Below are 16517 nucleotides of genomic sequence, written 5' to 3'. Positions count from 1 at the left end.
TGGAAATAAGATGCACCTGAACTCAATTTCTAGTCTCATAGTAAAAAGGTCTGAATACATATGTAAGTAAGGTATTTATGTTTTTTTTATTGTCAATAAACAAAACAAAAACATTTTGCTTCGTCATTATGGGGTTTTTAAGATTTGATTTCATCATTTTAGAACAAGGCGGTAACATAAGAACATTTGGAAAAAGGAAAGGGGTCTGAAAACTTTCCGAATGCCCTGTAATATCACAAACCACAAACGGATTCTCAACCTGACTGACAGCTGTGCCTCAAGCACCATTGTAAACAGAGTCCATAAAAACAGAGCAGAGATATCTTTGCAGCTACAAAAGAATGGTGTTGGGTAGAAAACATTAGCAAATATTAAGTCCTTTGAGGTCAATTAGAAACAAAACTTCAGACAGACAGGACACACACACACACACACAGCGAGAGGGAGACAGACAGACACACAGAGCGAGAGCGAGAGGGAGAGGGAGACAGACAGACAGACACACAGAGCGAGAGCGAGAGGGAGAGGGAGACAGACAGACACACAGAGCGAGAGCGAGAGGGAGAGGGAGACAGACAGACACACAGAGCGAGAGGGAGAGGGAGACAGACAGACACACAGAGCGAGACAGACAGACAGACAGCCAGACAGACAGACAGACAGACAGACAGCGCGAGAGGGAGAGCGAGAGGGAGACAGACAGACACACAGACAGACAGAGCGAGACAGAGACAGACAGACCGACAGACACACAGACAGACAGACAGACAGACAGAGCACAGACAGACAGACAGACAGACAGACAGACAGACAGAGCGACAGACAGACAGACAGAGCGACAGACAGACAGACAGACAGACAGACAGACAGACAGACAGACAGACAGACAGACAGACAGACAGACAGACAGACAGACAGAGCGAGAGGGAGAGAGCCAGACAAACCAATAATTCACTAATGGCACAAACACCCAATTGAGACTGTACGCACAATTCTGCAAAAATATACTTTGTGTACAACGCAAAACCCCAAACAATGCATGCAGAGCAGAATTAGGACTATAACTGCTAGTTATCAAAACCAGAAAAGAGCAGTTAAATTTTAAACCACCTAAAAAGGGAGTGATGCCCACACATTCAACCACAAGGTCCTCACCTACAGAGAGATTAACATAGAGAAGAGTCCCCTCAGCCAGCTGGTTCTTTGTTTACAAACACGAACAGACCCCACAGAGCCCCGGGACAGCAACACAATTAGATCCAACCAAATGAGAAAGCAAGAAGATAACTATTTGACACAATGGAATGAATCAACCAAAACACAGAGAAAATAGGAATGCTATCTGGCCCCAAACAGAGAGTACACAGTGGCAGAAATACCTGACCCAAAATTAAGAAAATCCTTGACTATTGTTGGAAAGTGACAGATTGACTTGAGCAAGTTTTCGTATGTTTATAATTAAATACTGTAAGTAGCCTAGAAGTAGTGATGAACGTTTTATGGGTTAGATGGAATGATCTGCAGTACCAGTCAAAAGTTTAGGCACACCTACTCATTCAAGGGTTTTTCTTTATTTTTTACTATTTTCTACATTTTAGAATAGTGAAGATATCAAAACTATGAAATATCACATATGGAAACATGTAGTAGACAAAAAAATGTTAAAATCTAAATAGATTTTATATTTGAGATTCTTCAAAAGTAGCCACCCTTTGCCTTGACGACAGCTTTGCATATTCTTGGTATTCTCTCAACCAGCTTCGTGAGGTAGTCAACTGGAATCCATATCAATTAACAGGTGTGCCTTGTTAAAAGTTAATTTGTGGAATTTCTTTCCTTCTTAATGTGTTTGAGCCAATCAATTGTGTTGTGCCAAAGTAGGAGTGGTATACAGAAGATAGCCCTATTTGGTAAAAGACCAAGTTCATATTATGGCAAAAACAGCTCAAATAAGCAAAGAGAAATGACAGTCCATCATTACTTTAAGACATGAAGGTCAGTCAATCCGGAAAATTTCAAGAACTTTGAACGTTTCTTCAAGTGCAGTTGCAAAAACCATCAAGCGCTATGATGAACCTGGCTCTCATGAGGACCGCCACAGGAAAGGAAGACCCAGAGTTACCTCTGCTGCAGAGAATAAGTTCATTAGAGTTACCAGCCTCAGAAATTGCAGCCCAAATAAATGCTTCACAGAGTTCAAGTAACAGACACATCTCAACATCAACTGTTCAGAGGAGACTGCGTGAATCAGGCCTTCATGGTCGAATTGCTGCAAAGAAACCACTACTAAAAGGACTCCAATAACAAGAGACTTGCTTGGGTCAAGAAACACGAGCAATCGACATTAGACCGGTGGAAATCTGTCCTTTGGTCTTTGTTTGACGCAGAGTAGGTGAACGGATGATCTCCGTGTGTGTGGTTCCCACCGAGAAGCATGGAGGAGGAGGTGCGATAATGCTTTGCTGATGATACCATCAGTGATTTATTTAGAATTCAAGGCACACTTAATCAGCATGGCTACCACAGCATTCTGCAGCGATACACCATCCCATCTAGTTTGCGCTTAGTGGGACTATCATTTGTTTTTCAAGCAGGACAATGACCCAACACACATCCAGGCTGTGTAGGGGCTATTTGACCAATAAGAAAAGTGATGGAGTGGTGCATCAGGTGACCTGGCCTCCACAATTCCCCAACCTCAACCAAATGAAGATGGTTTGGGATGAGTTGGACCGCAGAGTGAAGGAAAAGCAGCCAACAAGTGCTCAGCATATGTGGGAACGCCTTCAAGACTGTTGGAAAAGCATTCCGGGTGAAGCTGGTTGAGAGAATGCCAAGAGTGTGCAAAGCTGTCAAGGCAAAGGCTGGCTACTTTGAAGAATCTAAAATCTATTTTGATTTGTTAAACACTTTTTTGTTTACTACATGATTCCATATGTGTTCACAGTTTTGATGTCTTCATTATTATTCTACAATGTAGTTTTCTCATCAAAACTGATTCTTCAAAGTAGCCAGCCTTTGCCTTGACAGCTTTGCACACTCAGGCATTCTCTCAACCAGTAGTAAAAATAAAGAAAAACCCTGGAATGAGTTGGTGTGTCTAAAGTTTTGACTGGTACTGTATGCACAATGGTATTTGGTCAGCGGGAAAGTAAATAGGGGGCCTGTCCATAAGGGTGGGATAGGAGCTATGTGTTCGAGCTGATAAATCATATTTTAGTGTCCTATAGCACTGTCTTATATCTTAATATGGTTTCATCATATTTTCTCAATATGTTTCATATCATTATATTATCTTAGTATGAATAGATGGCTCATTTGTTAAATGGAAATATGTGTTTTCCCTGTGTATGAGAAGAGCAATTATATAGTGGACTGACTCCCTAATCTCAAGGTCTCTGCTGACTGATAAGAAGACCGGTGAGGTACGTGAAGGAGTACCAAGATTCCAGACACAAGCTGGGACGATAACACCATCTACCCAGCCACAGAGATGAATTGTTCATCCTAGATACAGAGTCTGTTTGGGAAGAATTGGGGGGGGGGGGGGGGCAGGTCTGCCTATGGGCCCCAAGCTGCACTTCTTAACCTCCTGCCAAATGGATGACCACATTAGAGATACATGTTTCCCACAGATCACACAGACCCACAAAGAATTTGAAGACAAATCAAACATTGATAAACTCAATATCTGTTAGGTGAAATACCGCAGTGTGCAATCACAGCAGCAAGATTTGTGGCTCATTGCCATGAGAAAAGGGCAACCAGTGGAGCAAACAACTTTGTAAATGCCACTAATATATAACTGTTTATCTATCTTCCCTTACTATTTGTACTACTACTTGCACATTGCTAACACTGTACATAGCTAATAATATAACACTTTAAAATGTGCATATTGTTTAAACCTTTTTGAGTGCAATATTTACTGTTCAATTTTAATTGTTGTTAAGTGTTCTCACTTTTGTATATTGTTTATTTCACTTGCTTTTGCACATGTTTTTTATGCCAATAAAGCCCCTTTGAACTGAATTGAGAGCGAGAGAGCGAGAGAGAGGGTTTGAGCTGTTGAGGGAACAAGCCAATGTCTTTGGAGCCACAAATCGACGAGCTGTTGATGACCTCGCCATACAATGTGACAGGAGACCAAGAACTTAACAAATGTCCATAACCATAGACACCAAGCAGGATGTTTTGTTCTAGGTTAATTTGAAACGTATGATTTTCTACTGGCCTGTGATGACACAAAATGGCTGCCAAATTGCCTACACAGTACACACAGGTCCAACAGGCTTACCTAGAATGAGTTGACTAATCAAAAGGCAAATCTATCAAGGCTGAGGTCAATTCAGGAAGTGATTTTAAATCACTTTAGCAATTTGAAATAAACTTTTGAAATAAATAGCTTCTATTCCTCAGTTCATTGACAACTCATTGAAAGAAGGTGTTTTTTCATATTATTAAAAAAAATAGTTATTTAAGTTAACTTCTTGAATTTACTGTTTCAATTCGAATTGACCCCAACCCTGATATCTATTAGCTACACAGCTGGTTTCTTTATCTTTTTAAATCAGATTTAATCATACAACAACAAAATCTAAAGGCCATTGGGAAATAAACCAATGGGAAGGATTTTCTGCATGGCAACTAGGTTAAAGAAAACACTGTTCTTTTGCCTGTGGGGAAGAAGACAAGTAATGAGATCTTATGGAGGGCCAGAATGGGAAGAGGAGGTGTGTGTGTGTGTGTGTGTGGTTAGGCTACTTGTATTTTTAAGCATGTAACATTGTCTCTGTCTGATGTTGACTGTCAGTCTCAAATGTGCCAGGAATACACAAGACAAACTGAATCACAGACAGATCGTTCTCCACAGGAGCATGGAAAGATGGATGGCAGAAGCCTTTAAGAGGCAAACTTCAGACCAAAACACACCACACACTTCAATAACTGCCAGAAATGAACCAGAAACACAAACCGCAAGATTAAAAGACCCACGATGAGAAGAATGGAAGTAGAATACAGAAGCACATAGACCAAACAGTATACTTCCCCCTATCCTTTAGGTTTTTAGCCTCAAATTTTGCTCCAAGGTGAAGATTCCCCTTGATACAGACTCAGGATCAGCTTCCTATCTCCCAATTCCATTAGGGGGGAAAATGCTAAACTTACCTAAGCTCAGCATCTAGGGGGCAACTTTACCCTTCTCCTCTAAGCCCAGTCTGACCTGCTGTGACATATTCAAAACAACATTTGGTCTTTCAACATTTTTTTTCCTGACATGGACATGTAATGCAACAGAAGCACATGAAAGTCAACACCGAATCAAAATGAAATAAAACATTTAAATGAAAGGAAATACGGCCGTTAAAACAAAATTCTTTACACCTTATGGCATTTTATTTAAAAAAAAGGTTATCTTGAAGTAGTCTCCGGCAACATGGGATCACAGAAAATGGAGGAATGCCAAATCAAAATCACAACACCTAAGCTGCTGGCTGTCAATCAAAGCTCCCAACTTCGAGCTCCGACCGTTAAACCAGTGAATTATTCATGTCCACATTCTGCTTTTCTCCATTTATTAATATGGACTCACAGGGTGCATAATAAATGGAACACTATTTTCTATAGTTCCTATGGGCCGTTGTCAAGAGTAGTACACTTTATAGGGAATCGGGTGCCATTTGGGACACAGCCACAGCCTATGGACTTATAGTGCCATATGCTCTCAGAGCTGGGGACCTTTCCAAAACCCTACCACCTACTAGGAACGGGCCCGTATTTATCAAGCGCTTCCAGAGTAGGAGTGCTGATTTAGGATACGTTTTGGCTTTTAAATCACAGTTAATAAGATAACATGCACAGGGGAGCCGTATCCTAGATCAACACTTCTACGTACTCTCTCAAAATCAACTTCGCTTTACAGAGGTGTTTTCATCTGGTACAAATCTACTTCAAATGGAGGCCATCACCACCATTTGAGAGGCTGACTATTCGGTTTGCCCTCAATAGCTGCCATCAATATCCATCACAGATGGATAAATACGACATTTGATATTGTCATAATAAAATAAATAGCCTACCCCTAATATTGACGAAGGCAGCTGATTCAATTCAGACTCACTGATTGCATTTATCAGCTGAATACGTGGGGAAATAAAGAGGTTGCAGTTGGAGCCAAAACATGACACAGATGGTGCAGACCAGTCTCCATCGAGACTGCAGAGGGAAAACCCCCATGCGGGCACACGCCCACTCTTTTCCATGCAAGACGAGCACAAATGGGTCGATGGCCAGAGCTCGGGGGTGAGGTTTGAGAACATACACGGTCATGTATTTGGTTTAGCAGCAATCAACAGCTAATAGGTCAAACGCTAATATGTAATTGATTGGAGAGAAGTTTATGAATTTGAATAATAGGTCTACAGGCTAATGATAGGCATAATAGACATGTTACTATTCAAAAATATTAGCATCATTAGCTTTACTTTGTAGCCCATTGTAACAAGTGTGGTTTTACTGGATAGCCTACAAGGTATTGTCAGACACTACCAATGGAGCAGGTCATTAGTGTGCCAACTTCTTCCACTACTATAGAAAACACGTTGACAACTAAAGCAAAATATCAGGAAATATTTTCTAGTTCTGTGTGTGAATTAGAGGTCTAGTCACCTTAACAAATCTATTATAATCCCCAATACATTTGTATTCACTCTTTAAATGAGACTAACAAGATGCAAGTTGGGTTAGATCCTGCTATTATGCATCCTTAGATCTTTCTTCTTCTGATCCTATAGAGACATGTCCCAGTCTCCACACCTGCCTGTCTGTGTTGTGTGACCTCGTCACCTGAAGCATTTACATCAATGAAATGGTTAGTTTACCTTGTCATTGCACAAAAATAATATATTCATCACATCATTTACTTCATCATTAATTAATCAACACGTTTTATATAAATGTCATCATTGGAAATGTCCAGGTGGATGATAGAAAAGCAAGTTATTTTTCTGAAATGAATTACTCATTTTCAATTTATTACATTTTCTAAAAGGTCACCAATGCTCCTCCTCGTGACAATTTGATCAATTATACTTTAATTATTTCATCATGACATTTGCTGTAAAATACAGTGTTCTCAGAAAGTATTCAGACCCCTTGATTTTATTACGTTACAGCCTTATTCTAAAATCGATTAATCTATACACAACACCCCATAATGACAAAGCATAAACAACTTTTATATATAAAAAAATGCAAAAAAATAAAAACTGATATCACATTCACATAACTATTCATGACCCTTTTTGGGTATGACGCTACAAGCTTGGCACACCTATATTTAGGGAGTTTTTCCCATTCTTCTCTGCAGATCCACTCAAGCTCTGTCAGGTTAGATGGGGAGCGTCGCTGCACAGCTATTTTCAGGTCTCAGGTTCAAGTCACTCAAGGACATTCACAGACTTGTCCCGAAGCCACTCCTGTGCTGTCTTGGCAGCATGCTTAGGGTCATTGTCCTGTTGGAAGGTGAAACTTCGCCCCAATCTGAGGTCCTGAGCGCTCTGGAGAAGGTTTTCCTCAAGCATCTCTCTGTACTTTGCTCCATTCATCTTTGCCTTGATCCTGACTAGTCTCCCAGTCCCTGCCGATGAAGAACATTCCCACAGCATGATGCTGCCACCACCACCACCACGCTTCACCATAGGGATGGTGCCAGACGTGAAGCTTGGCATTCATGCCAAAGAGTTCAATCTTGGTTTCATCAGACCAGAGAATCTTTTGTCTCATAGTCTTTAGGTGCCTTTTGTCAAACTCCAAGCGGACTGTCATGTGCCTTTTACTGGGGAGTGGCTTCCGTCTGGCCACTATACCATAAAGGCCTGATTGGTGGAGAGCAGCAGAGATGGGAGAACACTCTCAGAAGGACAACCATCTCCACAGAGGAACTCTAGAGCTCTGTCAGAGTGACCATCGGGTACTTTGTCACCTCCCTGACCAAGGCCCTTCTCCCCCGATTACTCAGTTTGGCTGGGCGGCCAGCACTAGGAAGAGTTCTTGGTGGTTCCAAACTTCTTCCATTTAAAAATGATGGAGGCCACTGTGTTCTTGGGGACCTTCAATGCTACAGACATTTTATGGTACTCTTCCCCAGATCTGTGTCTTGACACAATCCTGTCTCGGAACTCTACAGACAATTCCTTCGACCTTATGGCTTGGTTTTTTCTGTGACATGCATGGTCAACTGTGGGACCGTTTATAGACAGTTGTGTGCTTTTCCAAATCATGTCCAATCAATTGAATTTACCGCAGGTGGACTCCATTCAAATTGTAGAAACATCTCAATGATGATTAATGGAAACAGGATGCACCTGAGCTCAGTCTTGTAGTTCATATACAATTACCATCTACACTGAACAAACATTTAAAACACAGCATGCAAGAATTTCAAAGAATATAAGGAACTCAGTCAATTGAAATAAATCAATTAGGCCCTTAATCTATGGACATCACTGGACTGGGAATATAGATATGCATCTGTTTGTCACACACACAAAAAGTAGGGGCTTGGATGAGAAAACCAGTCAGTAACTGGTGTGACCATTTGCCTCCTGCAGTGCGACAAATCTCCTTCGTATAGAGTTGATCAGGATGTTGATTGTGGCTTGTGGAATGATGTCCCACTCCCCTTCAATGGCTGTGCAAAGTTGCTGGAAATTGGCAGAAACTGGAACACGTTGTCGTACAAGTCTATGACCAAATACAATGCTCTTAGTTTTAGAGGTGTTCAGGACCAGTTTATTACTGGCCACCTATTCCAAAAGACTGCAACTCTTTGTTAACGGTTTCAGTGACTTCATTAGTTGTGGTTGCTGATGGATATATGGTTGAATCATCAGCATACATGGACACAAATGCTTTGTTTAATGCCAGTGGCAGGTCATTGGTAAAAATAGAAAAGCGTAGAGGGCCTAGAGAGCTGCCCTGCGATAGACCACATTTTATATGTTTATCATTAGAGAAGCTTCCATTAAAGAAAACCCTTTGAGTTCTATTAGATAAATAGCTCTGAATCCATGAGGTTGAAAAGCCATAACACATAAATTTTTTCAACAACAGCTTAGGGTCAATAGAATCAAAGGCTGCACTGAAATCTAACAGTACAGCTCCCACAATATTCTTATTGTCCATTTCTTTCAACTTTTAGGCTCTAAATATCAGAGTAAGAAATTGACGGACACTATGAAAGCTCCAACCAAGTTTATTTACACATTTGGTCAATACAGCGGCATAAGACAAAAACGTGGTTCCACCAGTGGTAGTACATATACACCACAATTTGGGTTGGAATTTCCTCCTCTTTGTTGCTAGGCAGGAAATTAACCTCTTCAACCTATGGGGGCGCTATTTCATTATTGGATTAAAAAAAACGTGCCCGTTTTAAGCACAATATTTTTTCACAAAAAGATGCTTGACTATGCATATAATTGACAGCTTTGGAAAGAAAACACTCTGGCGTTTCCAAAACTGCAAAGATATTATCTCTGAGTGCCCCAGAACTGATGCTACAGGCGAAACCAAGATTAAACTTCAAACAGGAAATGAGCAGGATTTTTGAGGCTCTGTTTTTCATTGTCTCCTTATATGGATGTGAAAGCGCCAGGAATGAGCCTGCCCTTTCGATCGTTTCTCCAAGTTGTCTGCAGCATTGTGACGTATTTGTAGGCATATCATTGGAAGATTGGCCATAAGAGACTACATTTACCAGGTGTCCGCCCGGTGTCCTTTGTTGAAATTGCTGCGTAACCTCCAAGCTGCTCGCATTCATCCATGTGATTGAGACAGAGAGGAGACTTCCAGGAATGATATATCATGAAGAGATGTGTGAAAAACACCTTGAGGATTGATTCTAAACAACGTTTACCATGTTTCAGTCGATATTATGGAGTTAATGTGAAAAAAAGTTTGGCGTTTTGATGAATGAATTTTCGTTTTTTTTTGGTAGCCAAACATGACGCAGAAAATGGTCCGATTTCTCCTGCACAAATAATCTTTCAGGAAAAACTGAACATTTGCTATCTAACTGAGAGTCTCCTCATTGAAAACATCCGAAGTTCTTCAAAGGTAAATGATTTTATTTGAATGGTTTTCTGTTTTTTCTGAAAATGTTGCCTGCTGAATGCTAACGCTAAATGCTAATCTTAGCTATCAATACTGTTACACAAATGCTTGTTTTGCTATGGTTGAGAAGCATATTTTTGAAAATCTGAGATGACAGCGTTGTTAACAAAAGGCTAAGCTTGAGAGCTAGCATATTGATTTCATTTCATTTGCGATTTTCATGAATAGTTAAGGTTGTGTTATGCTAATGAGCCTGCGGATAGATTTACACAGCCTGGATACAGGTTTTTTTCTTAGCTAAACGTGACGCACAAAATGGAGCGATTTCTTCTAAACAAATAATCTTTCAGGAAAAACTGAACATTTGTTATCTAACTGAGAGTCTCCTCATTGAAAACATCCGAAGTTCTTCAAAGGTAAATGATTTTATTTGAATGGTTCTGGTTTTTGTGAAAATGTTGCCTGCTGAATGCTAACGCTAAATGCTAACGCTAGCTATCAATAGCTATCAATACTGTTACACAAATGCTTGTTTTCCTATGGTTGAGAAGCATAATTTTGAAAATCTGAGATGACAGTGTTGTTAAAAAAAGGCTAAGCTTGAGAGCTAGCATATTGATTTCATTTCATTTGCGATTTTCATGAATAGTTAACGTTGCGTTATGGTTATGGGCTTGAGGCTGTAGTCACGATCCCGGATCCGGATGGCTCGACGCAAGAAGTTAAGTGTTACGGGCAATAAACTGTTCCTTCTCCCTTAACGTGACCTGGGCCCCTTCCTTACTAAACCACATCTCTCCACCCTTATCTGTGCCTGCCAAAATGTGATTGTTTTTCCTTCTTTCCTTCACTCAGTACATTCCAAGCCTTATTGCCTCTACCATATACATTCCACCTACAGATACCCATCAACTCCTTAAACCAGACTATGACACTCCTCATGTCTCTAGTATAACTAATGATTAATAATATAAGTTTAGAAATCCGAACCCATCACAACCAATCAGTCGTTTGTGTCAGTGCAGTACATGTTGAGTGCCCTTCTCTATAAGCATGCTGAAAGTCTGTTGTTAATTTGTTTACAGAGAAATAGCATTGGATTTGCTCAAACACCAGTTTTCCAACCGTTTGCTAAGAACTGGCAGAAAGCTGATAGGTCTGCTGTTAGTAACAGTAAAGGCCGCTTTACCACTCTTGGTTAGCGGAATTACTTTGGCTTCCCTCCAGGACCGAAGACAAAGACTTTCCTCTAGGCTCAGATTAACAATATGACAGATAGGAGTGGCTATAGAGTCAGCTACCATGCTCAGTAGCTTTCCATCGAAGTTGTCAATGCCAGGTTTGTCCTTACTGATCGATTACAATTTTTCCACCTTCTCCCACACTAACCGTACAAAATTAAAACTTGCAACACTTTTCTTTATTATAGTCTCTCTCTCTCTCTCCCTCTCTCTCCCTCTCTCTCTAGCCCGCTGGGGAGTTGCAGCGATGAGACAAGATTGTAACTACCAATTGGATATCACGAAATTGGGGAGAAATAAATAAAATGCTTCAAAACTGCAACATTTTCTCTACACCCAATGGCAAAATGTCACTCAGGGCCTCCAAAAGGCTAATTAGCTAATACTAAAACTATTCATACAGAAAAACATTGCTTTTCAAAGTACCATTTAAGCCTTGCAACAGAGAACCATATACTGTAGGCCTGTCTCAGTTTTGGAAATGTTGGTGATACACTATACTGTATATAAAAAAGTGTGTGTATATTCCTTCAAATTAGTGGATTCTGCTATTTCAACCACACCCATTGCTGACAGCTGTATAAAATGGAGCACACAGCCATGCGATCTCCATAGACAAACATTGGCAGTAGAATGGCCCATATTGAAGAGCTCAATGACTTTCAACGTGGCATCGTCATAGGATGCCACCCTTCAAACAAGTAAATTTGTCAAATTTCTGCCCTGCTAGAATTAGCGCGGTCAACAGTAAGTGCTGTTATTGTGAAGTGGAAACGTCTAGGAGCAACATCGGCTCAGCCACAAAGTGGTAGGACACACAAGCTCACAGAACGGGACCACCGAGTGCTGAAGCACGTAAAAATAATCTGCAACACTCACTACCGAGATCCAAATGTGCCTTTGGAAGCAACGTCAGCACAATAACTGTTCGTCGGGAGCTTCATGAAATTGGCTTCCATGGCCAAGCAGCCGCACACAAGCCTAAGATCACTATGTGCAATGCCAAGTGTCACCTGGAGTGGTTTAGAGCTCACCACCATTGGACTCTGGAGCAGTGGAAATGCGTTCTCTGGAGTGATGAATCACGCTCCACCATCTGGTAGTCCGACAGATGAATCTGGGCTTGGTGGATGCCAGGAGAATGCTACCTGCCCCAATGCATAGTACCAACTGTAAAGTTTGGTGGAGGAGTAATAATGGTCTGGGGCTGTTTTTCATGGTTCAGGCCCCTTAGTTCCAGTCAAGGGAAATCTTAATGCTACAGTATACATTCATACTAGACAATTCTGTGCTTACAACTTCTTGGCAACTGTTTGGGGGAGGCCCTTTCCTGTTTCAGCATGACAATGCCCCTTTGCACAAAGCGAGGTCCATACAGAAATGGTTTGTCGAGATCGGTGTGGAAGAACTTGACTGGACTGCACAGAGCCCTGACCTCAACTCCATCAAACAACTTTGGGATGAATTGGAACGCAGACTGCGAGCAAGGCCTAATCGCCAAACATCAGTGCCCGTCCTCACTAATGCTCTTGTTGCGGTAGTGTAGAGAAAGACAAAGAAGTGAGCGTGAGAGAAAGAGATCCTCTTTCTCTTGGTGGTGTGGTAGTGTAGAGAAAGAGAAAGAAGTGAGCGTGAGAGAAAGAGATCCTCTTTTTCTTTGTTGGTGTGGTAGTGCAGAAAAAGAATGTGCAAAAGAGAGAGATATGCCTCTCTCCATCTCCCTGTGTGGTAGTGCAGAGAAAAAACTGAAAGAGGGGATACCTGCACTGGTTGGTTGGTGGAGGGGTGCACCACAGGCAGGCAGGGCCTTCCCCCTCTCCCTCACCCCCTCCTGAATGTGTTATGAGGAGGGCTATCCCGGCCAGCAGCATTATGCCATACTTTCTTCCTCTCTGCAGTCTCCTCTAGCAAGCTAGAAGTTGGCCGATCCATGCATCTGACATCAGTGGTGTATTCATGAACCTGAAATGTTCAGGCCCCGGTTTCCCGATAGCGAAGGAACTTAGGCTTATGAGTGTTTTGTCCTGCAACGCGCAATATTTAAATAGTGTTTCCCAAAACACCACACAGGGAGAACATTTGCTAAGTGTGTGTGTTGAGGAACGCATCGATACCGATTAGATTGATACCGCTAGGGTCGAAAGAAAGCTGATTGCAGCGCTGCCTTTCTCCATTCAAATCTTACCTTAACATTAGAACTATTCCACAATAATGACAATGGATCAGCTCCTACAGAGATATTATCACCTATGGCTGAAAATATTAAGACCCTATAATAATGCATATGGCACATCATTGCGCAGCTGTCAGGCTACACAACAGTTACAGACAGTAGCCAACTAGAAAAAGAAATGGAATGAACATGAAATTGATTTTAATATTAATATGAAGCCTATACTGTAGGTAAGCTATTTATCTTTAACTGCAGTCATCTCGGTTTTTATTTGGAGCATTTCTTTGTCCTTTAATTGTTTGTTACAATTGCAAAGACATTGGCAACTTTGTATTTTGTAGTCAACTTCGTTGTGAAGTTATCGGCGCTCACAGAGAGACAGACAGAGTCAATATTTTATGTTTAGCGGTAATGCATATAAAGTGAAGCAGTAGGGAAAAAAACTAATCTAACGACGAACGACGATGAAGGTTCTAACGATTAACTTAGCCTTAAAGCTAGGAGGGATCCAGCTTCTGTCAAATTAACGTCAGATAGGATAACTTACGCAGCAGGATAATAACGTAACAGGAGAATTAAGTTAAAGTCAGAAAAGGGATACGGTTAGCAATATATATATATATATATACATATATATATAATTATGATGTACAATTGCTAAAAGATGGGTCCGTCTAGTTTTGACCTTAAGATGCTTTTGGGAAACCGGGCCCTGAATGTTGCATATAGAAATAGAATGAATAGAGACGACACGATTTCCTATTTCTATCTGACAGACAATCATTTGCGCTCTATACAATTAATTTCCATGGGAACGTTCCGTTTCGTCATCCTCCGTCACTCTCTTAACCTATCAGCCTACATGCATCATAATTTGCTATAACTAATAGGCTGGCCTTTATAGGCCAGATGCATTAGTCATAACAAAAGATGAGTGCATTATGGCAGTGTTTCCCAACCTCGGTGCCTGAGTACCCCCAAGAGCACAATTGTAACCCCAGACAAAAACACCTAATACAACTTGTCAAGGTATGCTTGTCCAGGGCCACAACAAAAATATGTAGCCTACTGTTGGGTGTACTCGATGACTGGAGTTGGGAAGCTGCATTGGGGGACAAATAGGCAAGGCTTCTTACAGGAGAGAGAGAGAGAGAGAGAGAGAGCTAGCATCCAGTAGGCTGTATTAGTTGTGTCACATGGACCTACATTTAAGAATCATCAAGGGAGTTTGTTATTCAACATCGGTCAGATTTACATATAGTTTTACAAATGGCTTGCATATGACATAATTTAAGGCAATCAGGCCTATTGTAGACATTTCTTATTTCGCAATGGACTGTTAGTGTTCTGACCTAGATCTATCTGACGATTTGTCTGCCTTTAACAGTAGGCTATTTACTCAAGTCTGTGTAACTGTTGAGGTGAAAGATTGGAGGTTTAGACGGTCGTAACGGTAATAATAAGAGCCTATAATTTGGACACAGCTGCGGCTGGTAGCTATGGGAGACAACTTGTCTAGCTACCTATCCATCCACATCGCTCCGGCCAACTAGTAGTCGATAGAGCTGCTAGTTGGAATTATATGCAGGGTCGTCGGGCAAGGAGAGGACAGTATCCTCGTGGGTGTTGGTCTTAAAACCAGACAATTATCAACTTGGTCCTCGCATATCAGAAGGAGCAAGTTAGCAATGCATACTCCTGAAATATCAAAATGATCAAATAAGCACCACTCTACTGCAAGCCCTTCTGGAAGGCATAAATAAGAAAATAGGGTTATAGCAATAATGGCAAACTGTAGCTATAAATCAAGGTTGCAGCGGTAGTCTATTGTTTGGTGGGATAATATGTTGTTATTCTGTTGCCAATTGTGGAAAGAGCAGATCCTAGCTAATAACCACATATTGAAAGACTTCCTTCGCGCGTGGTATCCCACAGCAGTGCACGCGACGGGTCAAACAATGCTCCCAACGGACGGCGAGGCATAGGCTAACTCCGTTGGTAAATGGATCATGTCTCGTATATGCACCCTGCTTTGAGCACAGCACAAGCCCCGCAGCAGCTCGCATGACTAGCCTACTGTATTTTCCTTCCAACTACTGTTCCCGCCTCCCATCACCTCCTCAACCACAGTCACTCGTATTGCACGGATTACAAAAACGGGATCTGCAGCGAGGTCCCTAATGCAAATGAGGCGGTGTTGTTTTACTGTTACCTGAACAGAGCTCCTCTCCCTTGGGCGACGTGTTCTCTCTGTTCCTCCGGGGATCCAGCGGGTCGGGTATGGCAGTCCCAGCCGGGGCTGCTGTGATTCCTCCTCGGTCCTGCCTGAGCAACGCACCCCCCTCCGAACCGCTTGCAATCTCGCTCTCCCCTATGGAAGGCCAAATGGTTCAAATCGGTTTACCCGGAACATGTCTACACTAGATTTTCTTAACATGTGTTTTTTCCCATTTGTTCAGTGTGCGTTTACAGGTGATTTGAACGCTCATAATGATCATTTTTCACTTGCTTTTTTTCAAGTGTCAAATGTCATTTTTACACGTGTTCTAAACACCTGTCCAGTGCACATTTACAGGTAGCATTTTTTAAATTATTATTCATGGGTGACTAATAAGCCCAAGCAGTAAGCTAGGCCATTATATACGTTATAAAATATTGAAAATGTATAAATAAATTCAGCAAAAAAAGAAACATCCCTTTTTCAGGACCCTGTCTTTCAAAGATAATTCATAAAATCCAAATAACTTCACAGATCTTCATTCTAAAGGGTTTAAACTATTATTATTATATATTATTATTATATTATTATTTCCCAACAATTAATGAACATGCACCTGTTGAACTGTCATTAAGACACTAACAGCTGACAGACGGTAGGCAATTAAGGTCACAGTTCCGAAAACTTATGGAAAAACCCACCGTTGCTGGACCAGACAGGACTGGCACAAAGTGCTCTTCACTGACGAATTGCAGTTTTGTCTCACCAG

At 41.3% G+C, this 16517-nt stretch overlaps 1 protein-coding gene across 1 annotated transcript in view; it reads right to left on the bottom strand.

Moving 5' to 3' along the window:
* Positions 1–15908, bottom strand: part of LOC124000915 (calpain-5-like) — a 56483-nt gene extending 40575 nt beyond the window's left edge. Inside the window, exon 1 of the mRNA XM_046307607.1 lies at positions 15743–15908. The gene's annotated coding sequence lies outside the window, so the exon portion shown is untranslated. The remainder of the gene's footprint in view (positions 1–15742) is intronic.
* Between the last annotated feature and the right edge of the window lie 609 nt (positions 15909–16517).

Source organism: Oncorhynchus gorbuscha, linkage group LG16 (genome assembly GCF_021184085.1).
Source record: "Oncorhynchus gorbuscha isolate QuinsamMale2020 ecotype Even-year linkage group LG16, OgorEven_v1.0, whole genome shotgun sequence".
NCBI lineage: Eukaryota > Metazoa > Chordata > Actinopteri > Salmoniformes > Salmonidae > Oncorhynchus > Oncorhynchus gorbuscha.
This window is presented reverse-complemented; position numbering and strand designations above follow the sequence as displayed.